This window comes from Entelurus aequoreus, linkage group LG08 (genome assembly GCF_033978785.1).
Source record: "Entelurus aequoreus isolate RoL-2023_Sb linkage group LG08, RoL_Eaeq_v1.1, whole genome shotgun sequence".
Taxonomy (NCBI): Eukaryota; Metazoa; Chordata; class Actinopteri; order Syngnathiformes; family Syngnathidae; genus Entelurus; species Entelurus aequoreus.
In genome coordinates, this window is record NC_084738.1 from 67,188,595 (window position 1) to 67,202,660 (window position 14,066).

Here is a 14,066-nt window from a genome sequence, read left to right on the forward strand (position 1 = left end):
ATATATAAATATATATATATATATGTATATAATCAATCAATCAATCAATCAATCAATGTTTATTTATATAGCCCTAAATCACAAGTGTCAATATAAAGTTACATTTATTAAAATAGGTATATATTATATATAAAAAAAAGCTTACAATATTTATATTACTATAAAAATAATTACAACAATGTAAAAATAAAATATAAAGTTACATTTATTAAAAAAGTATATGTTATATAATATAGTATACAATATTTATATTGTTATATGAACAATATAAAAATTATATATGTATATAAATATATAATATAAAGTTACATTTATTAAAATATGTATATATTATATAAAAAAGTTTACAATATTTATATTACTATAAAAATGTATAATATAAAAATAAAATACAAAGTTACATTTATTTTTTTTAAAAAGCATGTTATATAAAATAGAATACAATATTTATATTATTATATGAATAATACAAACATATAATTATATACATATTTATATATAAAGTTAAATTTATTAAATATATAAATATATAAATATATTATATAAAAAAGTTTACAATATTTATATTACTATAAAAATAATAACAACAATGTAAATATAAAATATAAAGTTAAATGTATTCAAATAAGTATATGTTATATAAAATAAGATACAATATTTATATTATTATATGAATAATATTAAAAAAAAACTTAAAGATGTATATATAAAATCTAAAATAAACATTTGCCTAAATAAAATACAATATTTATATTATTATAAGAATAATATATTTAAAAAAACTTAAAGATATATATATATATATATATATATATATATATATATATATATATATATATATATATATATATATATATATATATATATATATATATATATATATATATATATATATATATATATATATATATATATATAACATCTAAAGTAAACATATATCTAAATAACAAACAATATTTATATTATTATATTAGAATAATAAAATGCTCTATATTAAATTATTCTTGTATAGTATTGGAATACGACAAGAGAATCCATAAAGTGAGTAGAACATCATCTCCAAGTTGAAATGAACACGAGTTAAGTCCACCATTGAACGCCGGCTTCCTGCTGGAGTTTGGCGGTTAGATAAACAAACGAGTGATTAAACGAGCAGGACGTCAGGATGCTCGCCGCAACCCCACTTGACCCCCGGTGACCCCTGTCACAAGTGATCATGTGACGGCGCACGCGGCTTGACACCAAGGCCAAGTCGCCGCTTGGATCAGGTCAACAAAGACACAAAATGGCTGCTCAAGTGATTACTTCCTGTTTGAAGTTGTGCTCCTGCCTCGCACTTCCTGCCACAAACCAAAGGAATACGCTCGATTTTTTTTACTCACGAAGGAATAAATAAAGGCTTTGCTACACATACTAAAGATCACTGGGATGTCAGTCAGCTTGATCATGTTGTTTTTCTTCTGCGAACATGCTAACTTAGCACCATGTCACCGTTAAAATGTACATTGTTGTATGTGATATATGACATCTATTACATTGTTGTATGTGATATATGACATCTATTACGTTGTTGTATGTGATAAATGACATCTATTACATTGTTGTATGTGATATATGACATCTATTACATTGTTGTATGTGATATATGACATCTATTACATTGTTGTATGTGATATATGACATCTATTACATTGTTGTATGTGATATATGACATCTATTACATTGTTGTATGTGATATATTACATCTATTACATTGTTGTATGTGATATATGACATCTATTACGTTGTTGTATGTGATATATGACATCTATTACATTGTTGTATGTGATATATGACATCTATTACATTGTTGTATGTGATATATGACATCTATTTCATTGTTGTATGTGATATATGACATCTATTACATTGTTGTATGTGATATATGACATCTATTACGTTGTTGTATGTGATAAATGACATCTATTACATTGTTGTATGTGATATATGACATCTATTACATTATTGTATGTGATATATGACATTTATTACATTGTTGTATGTGATATATGACATCTATTACATTGTTGTATGTGATATATGACATCTATTACATTGTTGTATGTGATATATGACATCTATTACATTGTTGTATGTGATATATGACATCTTTTACATTGTTGTATGTGATATATGACATCTATTACGTTGTTGTATGTGATATATGACATCTATTACGTTGTTGTATGTGATATATGACATCTATTACATTGTTGTATGTGATATATGACATCTATTACGTTGTTGTATGTGATATATGACATTTATTACATTGTTTTATGTGATATATGACATGTATTACATTGTTGTATGTGATATATGACATGTATTACATTGTTGTATGTGATATATGACATCTATTACATTGTTGTATGTGATATATTACATCTATTACATTGTTGTATGTGATATATGACATCTATTACGTTGTTGTATGTGATATATGACATCTATTACATTGTTGTATGTGATATATGACATCTACTACATTGTTGTATGTGATATATGACATCTATTTCATTGTTGTATGTGATATATGACATCTATTACATTGTTGTATGTGATATATGACATCTATTACGTTGTTGTATGTGATAAATGACATCTATTACATTGTTGTATGTGATATATGACATCTATTACATTATTGTATGTGATATATGACATTTATTACATTGTTGTATGTGATATATGACATCTATTACATTGTTGTATGTGATATATGACATCTATTACATTGTTGTATGTGATATATGACATCTATTACATTGTTGTATGTGATATATGACATCTTTTACATTGTTGTATGTGATATATGACATCTATTACGTTGTTGTATGTGATATATGACATCTATTACGTTGTTGTATGTGATATATGACATCTATTACATTGTTGTATGTGATATATGACATCTATTACGTTGTTGTATGTGATATATGACATTTATTACATTGTTTTATGTGATATATGACATGTATTACATTGTTGTATGTGATATATGACATCTATTACATTGTTGTATGTGATATATGACATCTATTACATTGTTGTATGTGATATATGACATGTATTACATTGTTGTATGTGATATATGACATTTATTACATTGTTGTATGTGATATATGACATGTATTACATTGTTGTATGTGATATATGACATCTATTACACTGTTGTATGTGATATATGACATCTATTATGCTGGACAAAGCACACAGATACAGCGTTTATGTAAAAACAAAATTTTAAATGGTCAAACATGGGTCCAAAATTTTCAAAAATGGGTCAAAAATAGGTCAAAAATTGTCAACATTTTCAAAAATGGTCAAGAATGGTCAAAAATGGGTCAACAAATGGGAAAAAATTGTAAGAAATTGGTCAAAAGTTGTCAGAAAATGTCGTAAATGGGCAAAATGGTCAAATATTGTCAAAAATGGGTCAAAAATGGGCAAAATGGTCAAAAATTGGTCACGAATGGGTCACCAATGATCAAAAATGGTTCAACAATGGTTAAACATGGTCAAACATGGTCACAAATTGGTCACAAATGGTCAAAAGTGGGTGAAAAATGGTCAAAATGGGTTAAAAAAATAGTGAAACAAGGTGAAACATGGTGAAACATGGTCAAAAATGGTCAAAATGGGTCAATCATGGTCAGAAATGGATACAAAAATGGGACAAACGGTCACAAATTGGTCAAAAGGTGTCAGAAAATGTCCTAAATGGGCAAACATTGTCAAATATTGTCAAAAATGGGTCAAAAATGGACAAAATGGGCAGAAATGGTCAAAAATGGGTCACCAATGGTCAAAAATGGGTCAAAATGGTTAAACATGGTCACACATGGTCACTAATTGGTCAAAAATGGTCAAAAATTGGTCAAAAATTGTCAAAATGGGTTTAAAAAATGGTCAAGCATAGTGAAACATGGTCAAAAATGGTAAAGAATGGTCAAAAATGGTCAAAATTGGTTTAAAAAAATTGTCAAAAATGGGTCAATCATGGTCAGAAATGGATCAAAAAATGGGAAAAATTGTCCTAAATTGGTCAAAATGTGTCAGAAAATGTGCTAAATGGGCAAACATTGTCAAATATTGACAAAAATGGGTCAAAAATGGGCAGAAATGGTCAAAAATTGGTCACCAATGGGTCAAAAATGGTTAATCATGGTCAAACATGGTCACAAATTGGTCACAAATGGTCAAAAGTGGGTCAAAATGGTCAAAATGGGTTAAAAAAATGCTGAAACATGGTCAAAAATGGGTCAAACATGGTCAAAAATGGGTCAAAAAATGGGACGATATGGTCAAAAATTGGTCAAAAGGTGTCAGAAAATGTCTTGATGAGGTTTGAAGGCATTTGTTTGAAGACTCCATGTTTACCATGTTTGAAGACTCCATGTTTACCAGGACCTTTCTAGCTACAGGAAGTTAGTGAGTCAAGATGGCCGACGCCAGCGATGAATATGCACGAGGCGGCGTCCCCCCCCCCCCCCCCCCCCCCCCCCCCCCCCCCCCCCCACCATCCTCCTCCCGGTAATTGTGGGTCGTCAGGGGTGGCAGGAAGAGTAATTTGCATCTTGGGGGATCCTGCAATCAGCCTTCTATTCATTAGCGCCGCTTCTCTGCCGGCCACTCACGGCTGCCAATCTTCTGGCAGAAGTTTCAATTACAAGACGTCTCCTGCAAGCCTGCATTTAGGCCGCTCGTCAGCCAGCTGATTGGCTGGCAATGCATTGTGGGAGAGAGGGCGACCAAGAAAGCCAGTCTAATGGCGAGCGTTCAAAGGGGGGGGGGGGGGGGGGGCGGTCTGAAGAGGACCTTCTAGTCCTCCATGGAGACCCAAATACCACAATTAGCACTTTTGTCTGCAAGATTAATATTTTCATGTCCACTTCCTGTTTGCTTAGTCCTCACACTTTTGTCTGGAAGATGAATATTTTCATGTCCACTTCCTGTCCTCACACTTTTGTCTGGAAGATGAATATTTTCATGTCCACTTCCTGTTTGCTTAGTCCTCACACTTTTGTCTGGAAGATGAATATTTTCATGTCCACTTCCTGCCTGCTTAGTCCTCACACTTTTGTCTGCAAGATGAATATTTTCATGTCCACTTCCTGTCCTCACACTTTTGTCTGGAAGATGAATATTTTCATGTCCACTTCCTGTCTGCTTAGTCCTCACACTTTTGTCTGGAAGATGAATATTTTCAAGTCCACTTCCTGCCTGCTTAGTCCTCACTCGGCCATTTGGGGATTGTACTTTAGTGTTTCCTGCATCTTCATCATCAATAAATGCTCCAAAGTGTCTCAGAGGACATCAACATGTTGACATGATCTTATCTACAAATTATAATTGGTTATATTTAATAATCTTACGGCATGTGCAATTTGTGTATATATATTATAAAATGTGATTAAATATTGAAATAATTGTAATAATTATTTGGAATCATTGTGAATATTGATGGATTTAAAAAAAATGAAAATTAAATTATTTTAACTGTATATAAAATATTTTAAGATGTTTTTTTCATGACTTTATATGTGGATTTTTATTTAGAATGGATGTTATTTGTTTACATCTATTTTGTTTGGAGTTTATGATAAGATTGTGAGTCAGTTATTACAATCATTTCAACTCTACATATAAAGTTTTTTTTTTAAAGATTTGTTTATGATTTATCTTGAAAGAAAATTGCACTTGGAAGAAATTATGCTATTTATTTCAATGTATTTTTGCTTTGATTGGTTTGTTTTATGTATTTTCTAGGGGTGCATATATATATATATATATATATATATATATATATATATATATATATATATATATATATATATATATATATATATATATATATATATATATATATATATATATATATATATATATATATATATATATATATATACATATATATATGTACATCTGGATGTAAAACAAAATATATTCAAAAAAAAATTAATATATTTTGGAGATGAAAAACAAAAAAATCAATCACAACATGAGTCATGTCAAAATAAAAGAATGAAAAAACAGTATATATATACATACATATATATATATATATATATATATATATATATATATATATATATATATATATATATATATATACATATATATATATATATATATATATATATATATATATGTATATATATATATATATATATATATATATATATATATATATATATATATATATATATATATACATATATATGTATATATATACATATATATATATATATATATATATATATATATATATATATGTATATATATACTGTTTTTTCATTCTTTTATTTTGACATGACTCATGTTGTGATTGATTTTTTTGTTTTTCATCTCCAAAATATATTAATTTTTTTTTGAATATATTTTGTTTTACATCCAGATGTGTTTGATAATCGTATATTGATTTATTTAGGATTATATTTTAAGTATGGTTTCCTTAGTGATAATGTATTATTTACTGGGTTTTTTTTCATTGTTTTATTTTTATATTGTTAATGTTGTAATTGTTTCCGTTTTTTGTTTCCAAAATATATTCAAATATTTTCTATATTTTGTTGTACATCCAGATATGTTGTTTAATTGTACATTGATTTATTAATTATGACATTTTAAGTGTGCTGTCCTTCGTAATACTGTATTATTTATTATTTACATGACTCATGTTGTGATTGTTTTTTATTTCCAAAATATATTTCAAATATAGTTGTAATATTTTGTTTCACATTGAGATTTTTCTTAATTGTATATTTATTTATTTAAGATTATATTTAAAGCGTGCTGTCCTTAGTGATACAGTATTATTCTTTGTTTTTTCATTATTTTATTTTTACATGACTCATGTTGTGATTGATTTTTTTGTTCTGTTTTTTGTCTCCAAAATATGTTTCAAACATTTTTTTTAATATTTCGTTTTACATGCAGATTTGTTTGTTAATCGTATAATGATTTATTTAGGATTATATTTTAAGTATGGGGTCCTTAGTGATACTGTATTATTTACTCTTTTTTCATTATTTTATTTTTACATGACTCATGTTGTGATTGTTTTTCATTTCCAAATATATATTTCAAATATTTTTTTTATATTTATTTTCACATTTAGATTTGTTTTTATTGTATATTGATTTATTTTATGATTATATTTTAAGTATGGGGTCCTTAGTGATACTGTATTATTTACTGTTTTTTTCCATTCTTTTATTTTTACATGACTCATGTTGTGATTGTTTTTTTGTTTTTCATCTCCAAAATATATTTCAAATATTTCGTTTCACAATTAGATTTTTTTTTAAATCGTAAATTGATTTAAGATGATATTTTAAGTGTGGCTTCCTTAGTGATGCTGTATTATTTACTGTTTTTTTTTTCATTCTTTTATTTATACATGACTCATGCTGTGATTGTTTTTCGTTTCCAAAATATATTTCAAATATTGCTTTAATATATTGTTTCACATTTATATACATATTTTAAATTTTATATTGATTCATTTATGATTATATTTTAAGTGTGGTTTCCTTGGTGATACTGTATTATTTATCCTTTTTTCATTATTTTATATTTACATTAATCATGTTGTGATTGATTTTTTTTCCCGTTTTTTGATATTGTTTAACAATATATTTTGTTTTACATGTATATATTTTGTTGAATTAATATATTTAAGATGCTATATTAAGTGTGTTGTACACATTCTTTACAATATAGCACATGCAGCCTTTGAAAGACGTCTAAATAGAGACGATGCATTGCTGCTCTGTATGAACTATAAAGGGAGGAGAGCGCCCTCTGCTGGCCGGGGTCACCCCACGTTGACCCCCGCGCGCCCGCCAATCTCCCCCGCACTTTGCGTCCCTGATGGCGGCCAAAGATCATCTCGTCATCCTTGACAGCACCTTTTCAAAGATCGTCTCGTCATCCTGACAGCACTTTGTCAAAGATCCTCGCCTCGCACGACAACCTTTGCAACAACACGCGCACGTCGTGGCAATAACATCATTACACGCGTGTCAAAACACTCCTGTCACAATTGCCCAAAAGAAAACACGCGCCGCGTGGAATGTGTTGGCCCACCTTGACACGCACCTGTCACGCACGTGCGGCTCGCTGGGTGGCAAAGAGGAGCGACGTCCGCCTCTGACAGGAGCCACAACAACAGCTGGAGGGGAGGGGCTTACGAGGGTGATGTCACTGCTGGCTGAGGTGGGCGGGGCTTGGGCGGCCTGTGGGGACGAGGGGCGCAGGTGAGAGTGATTACGCAATGGCCTTCATTACACATCTGCTGCGTTGGGGTGGTCCTCGATCGCTCCTCCAAAGTCATGCTGACGTCAGCATGCTAAAGACCGCATCGTTCATGGAGTGCCCAACATCACAATTACGTCATTCACATTCCACCCGACATTCTTTTTCTTCCACATTCCAAATTGATTTGGAATGATCAAATATCCATTTTTAGGAAGATGTTTACAGGCTTTTTTTTTTTGAAGATTCCATTTTTATGAAGACGTTTAAAAGTTTAGAAGAAGTATCAATTTTAATTACGTTTAAAGACTATTTTTTTAGAAGAAGAATCTATTTTTTAAGACATTTTGAAAATATTTTAATAATCTATTTTTATGAAGACATTTTTAGACTTTTTTTTGGAAGAATACATTTCTATAAGGAAGTTTAAGCCTTTTTTGCAGAATCATTTTTTACGAAGACGTTTTTAGACATTTTTTAAAAGATAAATACATTTCTATGAAGAGGTTTTAAAGCATTTTTCTTTTTTGAAAGAATCTATTTTTTATGAAGAGGTATTTAAATATTTTATTTTAGAAAAATAATACATTTTTATGAAGACTTTTTTAATTGGAAGAATACATTTTTATGAAGAGGTTAGACTTTTTTGAAAAATCAATTTTTATGAAGACGCTAAAATGGATGGATGAATGGGTTTTAAGGGATTTTTTTTTTTAATAGTCAATTTTTATAAGGAAGTTTAAGCCTTTTTTGCAGAATCATTTTTTACGAAGACGTTTTTAGACCTTTTTTAAAAGATAAATACATTTCTATGAAGAGGTTTTAAAGCATTTTTCTTTTTTGAAAGAATCTATTTTTTATGAAGAGGTATTTAAATATTTTATCTTAGAACATTTATCATTTATAAAAAGAATACATTTTTATGAAGACATTTTTATTGGAAAATCAATTTTTATGAAGATGTTAAAATGGATGGATGAATGGGTTTTAAGGGATTTTTTTTTTTAATAATCAATTTTTATAAGGAAGTTTAAGCCTTTTTTGCAGAGTACATTTTTATGAAGACGTTTTTAGACATTTTTTTAGAAGAAGAATCAATTTTTATGATGACGTTTTAAAGCATTTTTTTGAAGAATACATTTTTTAAAGATGTTTTAAGGCATTTAAAAAATTTGTTATCTATTTTTATGAAGACATTTTTAGACTATTTTTTTAGGAATCAATTTTCATAAAGAAGTTTAAGCCTTTTTTGCAGAATCAATTTTTACGAAGACGTTTTAAGAATTTTTTTTTTAGAAGAATACATTTCTATGAAGACGTTATAAGGCTTTTTTTGTTGAAAGAATCCATTTGTTATAAGGAGGTATTTAAATATTTGTTTTAGAAGAAGAATCAATTTTTATGAAGACTTTTTAAGAGGTTTTTTTTTTTATTTGAAGATTAAATTTTTATGAAGACGTTTTTAGACTTTTTTGAAAAATACATTTTTATGAAGACGTTTTTAAAAAACATTTTTTTAGAAGAAGAATCAATTTTAATGAAGAAGTTGTAAGGCTTTTTTTTTGGAGGGAACTATTTTTATGAAGACGTTTTAAAACTATTTTTTTTAGAAGAAGAATAAACTTTAATGAAGACATTTTAAGGTATTTTTTTGAACAATACATTTTTATGAGGAAGTTTTAAGACTTTTTTAGAAGAATAATCCATTTTATGATGACGTTTTAAGGCATTTTGAAAACTTTTTTTTAAGAATTTATTTTTATGAAGACATTTTTTGAAATAATCAATTTCTACAAGGAATTTTAAGCCTTTTTTGCAGATTTTTTTTACATAGACGTTTTTAGACATTTTTTTCGAAGAAGAATACATTTCTATGATGACATTTTAAGGCTTTTTTTTTTAAAGAATCCATTTTTTATAAAGAGGTATTTAAAAAAAAATTTTAGAAGAAGAATCAATTTTTATGAAAATTAAATAATACATTTTTATGAAGACATGTTTAGACTTTTGAAAAATCCATTTTTATGAAACCATTTTAAGGGATTTTTTTTGGAATAATCTATTTTTATAAGGAAGGTTGAGCTTTTTTTGCAGAATTAATTTTTATGAAGACGTTTTTCGACATTTTTTAGAAGAATACATTTTTATGAGGAAGTTTTAAGACAATTTTTTTTTAGAAGAATAATCCATTTTTATGACGACGTTTTAAGGCATTTTTTTTAAAGGATCGTTTTTAAGACGTTTTAAGGCATTTTGAAAACATTTTCTGAAGAATTTATTTTTATGAAGACATTTTTAGACTTTTTTTTTGAAGAATCCATTTTTATAAGGAAGTTTAAGCCTTTTTGCGGAATACATTTTTACATAGACGTTTTTAGACATTTTTTAGAAGAATACATTTCTGTGAAGATGTTTTAAGGCTTCTTTTTCTTAAAGAATACATTTTTTATAAGGAGCTATATAACCAATTTTTTTTAGAAGAAGAATCGATTTTTATGAAGTCTTTCGAAGATTTTTTTATTTATTTTAATTAATTAATTTTTATGAAGACGTTTTTAGACTTTTTTGAAAAATACATTTTTATGAAGACGTTTTAAAACTATTTTTTTTAGAAGAAGAATAAACTTTAATGAAGACATTTTAAGATATTTTTTTGAACAATACATTTTTATGAGGAAGTTTTAAGACTTTTTTAGAAGAATAATCCATTTTATGATGACGTTTTAAGGCATTTTGAAAACTTTTTTTGAAGAATTTATTTTTATGAAGACATTTTTTGAAATAATCAATTTCTACAAGGAATTTTAAGCCTTTTTTGCAGATTTTTTTTACATAGACGTTTTTAGACATTTTTTTCGAAGAAGAATACATTTCTATGATGACATTTTAAGGCTTTTTTTTTTAAAGAATCCATTTTTTATAAAGAGGTATTTAAAAAAAATTTTTAGAAGAAGAATCAATTTTTATGAAAATTAAATAATACATTTTTATGAAGACATGTTTAGACTTTTGAAAAATCAATTTTTATGAAACCATTTTAAGGGATTTTTTTTTTGGAATAATCAATTTTTATAAGGAAGGTTGAGCTTTTTTTGCACAATTAATTTTTATGAAGACGTTTTTCGACATTTTTTAGAAGAATACATTTTTATGAGGAAGTTTTAAGACAATTTTTTTTAGAAGAATAATCCATTTTTATGACGAGGTTTTAAGGCATTTTTTTAAGGATCGTTTTTAAGACGTTTTAAGGCATTTTGAAAACATTTTCTGAAGAATTTATTTTTATGAAGACATTTTTAGACTTTTTTTTGGAAGAATCCATTTTTATAAGGAAGTATAAGCCTTTTTGCGGAATACATTTTTACATAGACGTTTTTAGACATTTTTTAGAAGAAGAATACATTTCTATGAAGATGTTTTAAGGCTTCTTTTTCTTAAAGAATACATGTTTTATAAGGAGCTATTTAACCAATTTTTTTTAGAAGAAGAATCGATTTTTATGATGTCTTTTTAAGATTTTTTTTTAAAATTTTAATTAATACATTTTTATGGAAGACGTTTTTAGACTTTTTTGAAAAATAAATTTTTCTGAAAACATTTTAGTTTTTTTTTTTTTTTTTAATAATCAATTTTTATAAGGAAGGTTAAGCCTTTTTGCAGAATACATTTTTAATAGGTCCTTAAAAAACAAGAAAACACTCCTGTCATATTTAAGGATCTTTGATTAGTGTTTTTGTAGCAAGTCCCGAAAAACAGCAAAGTGCTCCTGTCTTATAGAGGAGCTTTGACTAGTATTTCTGCGGTTAATCATGAAAAACAACAGAATGCTCCTGTCACATAGAAGATCTTTGACTGTCACTTTTGCAGTAAGACCTTAAAAAAAATATAGAGCACTCCTGTCACATTTGAGGATCTTTGACTATGTATTTTTGCACTGGGTCTTAAAAACACTGCGAGTTGGCATGAAGTAGGTCCTGGAAAAACACCAGTGCTCCTGTTACGTATATAGAGGATCTTTGACCAGCATTTATGCAGCGGGTCATTAAAAACAACACAACGCTCCTGTCGTATTTGAGGATCTTTGATTTTTAAAGAAGGTCACTGTCATATGAAGAATTTTTGACTATCAATTTTGCAGTCGGCCCTTAAAAAGAGCCGAGGGCTTCTGTCATATAGAGGATCTTTGACGTGTGTTTCACAGCTGTGCAGTGAACATAATCTCTTATTGTGAAAGGAATGTTATTTGAAGATGAATTTCCTGCAGATTTAATGCCTGATTGTGTTGTTGTGTTGTGTTGTGTCAGCCAGTCAGGCGAGGCCATGCACCTTCTGAGCTTGAGTGCTAGCGCCTATTAGCCAAATGTGTTTATTCAGCGTTAGCCTGACATGATCCCTAAAGAGCTAATGGCTGAAAAATGGCTTCTTTCCTGCAACTTGCACTTTGTAATAATTGCTGACACGTGAGAGCGAGCGCCTGCAGAGATGACATCATCATGTCGCTCAGCCAGACAAGATGACGTCACCTCACATTACGTCACTCTTTTTCTTTTTCTTTTTTCATGGCTTTGAGGCCTGCAGGTGAAAGACAGAAAGTTTAACTTTTTAAAGCAGGAAACTCATTTTCAAATAACATTATTTTCACAATAAGAGAGGATTTTTACTGCACTACTGGGAAATAACACACGTCAAAGATCCTCTATAGGACAGGAGCACTCAGCTCTTTTTAAGGGCCTACTGCAAACTTGATAAGTCAAAGATCCTTTAGATGACAGTGACCTGCTGCAAAAATCAAAGATCCTCAAATATGACAGGAGCGTTTTCTTGTTTTTAAGGATAAACCGCAAAAATACTAGTCAAAGATTCTCTGTAAGACAGGAGCACGTTGCTGTTTTTCAGGACTTGCTACAAAAACACTGATCAAAGGTTTTTAAATATGACAAGAGTGCTTTCTTGTTTTCAAGGATAAACCTAAAAAATACTAGTCAAAGATCCTGTATAAGACAGGAGCACTCAGCTCTTTTTAAGGGCCTACTGCCAACTTGATAGTCAAAGATCCTTTAGATGACAGTGACCTGCGGCAAAAATCAAAGATCCTCAAATATGACAGGAGTGTTCTGTTGTTTTTAATGGCCTGCTGCATAAATGCTAGTCAAAGATCCTCTATGTAACAGGACATACCTCATGCAAACTTGCAGTGTTTTTAAGACCCAGTGCAAAAAATACATAGTCAAAGATCCTTTAATGACAAGAGCACGTGGATGTTTTTTAAAACCGGCAAAAACACTAATCAAAGATCTATAAATATGACAGGAGCATTCTGTTGTTTTTAAGGATAAACTGCAAAAATACTAGTCAAAGATCCTCTATATAACAGGAGCACTGGTGTTTTTCCAGGACCTACTTCATGCCAACTTGCAGTGTTTTTAAGACCCAGTGCAAAAATACATAGTCAAAGATCCTCAAATATGACAGGAGCGCTCTGTATTTTTTCTTTCTTTAAGGTCTTACTGCAAAAGTGACAGTCAAAGATCTTCTATGTTCTATTGTTTTTAAGGATAAACTGCAAAAATACTAGTCAAAGATCCTTCCATGAAAAAAGCACTTTGACTGTCTGCTAAAAAAAACACTAATAAAAGATCCTCTCTATATGACAGGAGTGTTGTGTTTTTTTTCAAGGATTTACTACAAAAATACTAGTCAAAGATCCTCTGTAAGACAGGAGCACGTTGCTGTTTTTCAGGACTTGCTACAAAAACACTCATCAA

General features: G+C 28.7%; 1 protein-coding gene across 3 annotated transcripts in view; it reads right to left on the reverse strand.

The window, feature by feature from the left end:
- The window catches only part of si:ch211-243g18.2 (uncharacterized protein LOC559906 homolog), a 237,527-nt gene that overhangs the window by 21,394 nt on the left and 202,067 nt on the right, over positions 1-14,066 (reverse strand). For 2 of the 3 annotated variants that reach the window (XM_062057133.1, XM_062057132.1), the window contains one exon: positions 8,134-8,282. The gene's annotated coding sequence lies outside the window, so the exon portion shown is untranslated. The remainder of the gene's footprint in view (positions 1-8,133; positions 8,283-14,066) is intronic. The other variant, XM_062057134.1, reaches the window with a different exon arrangement.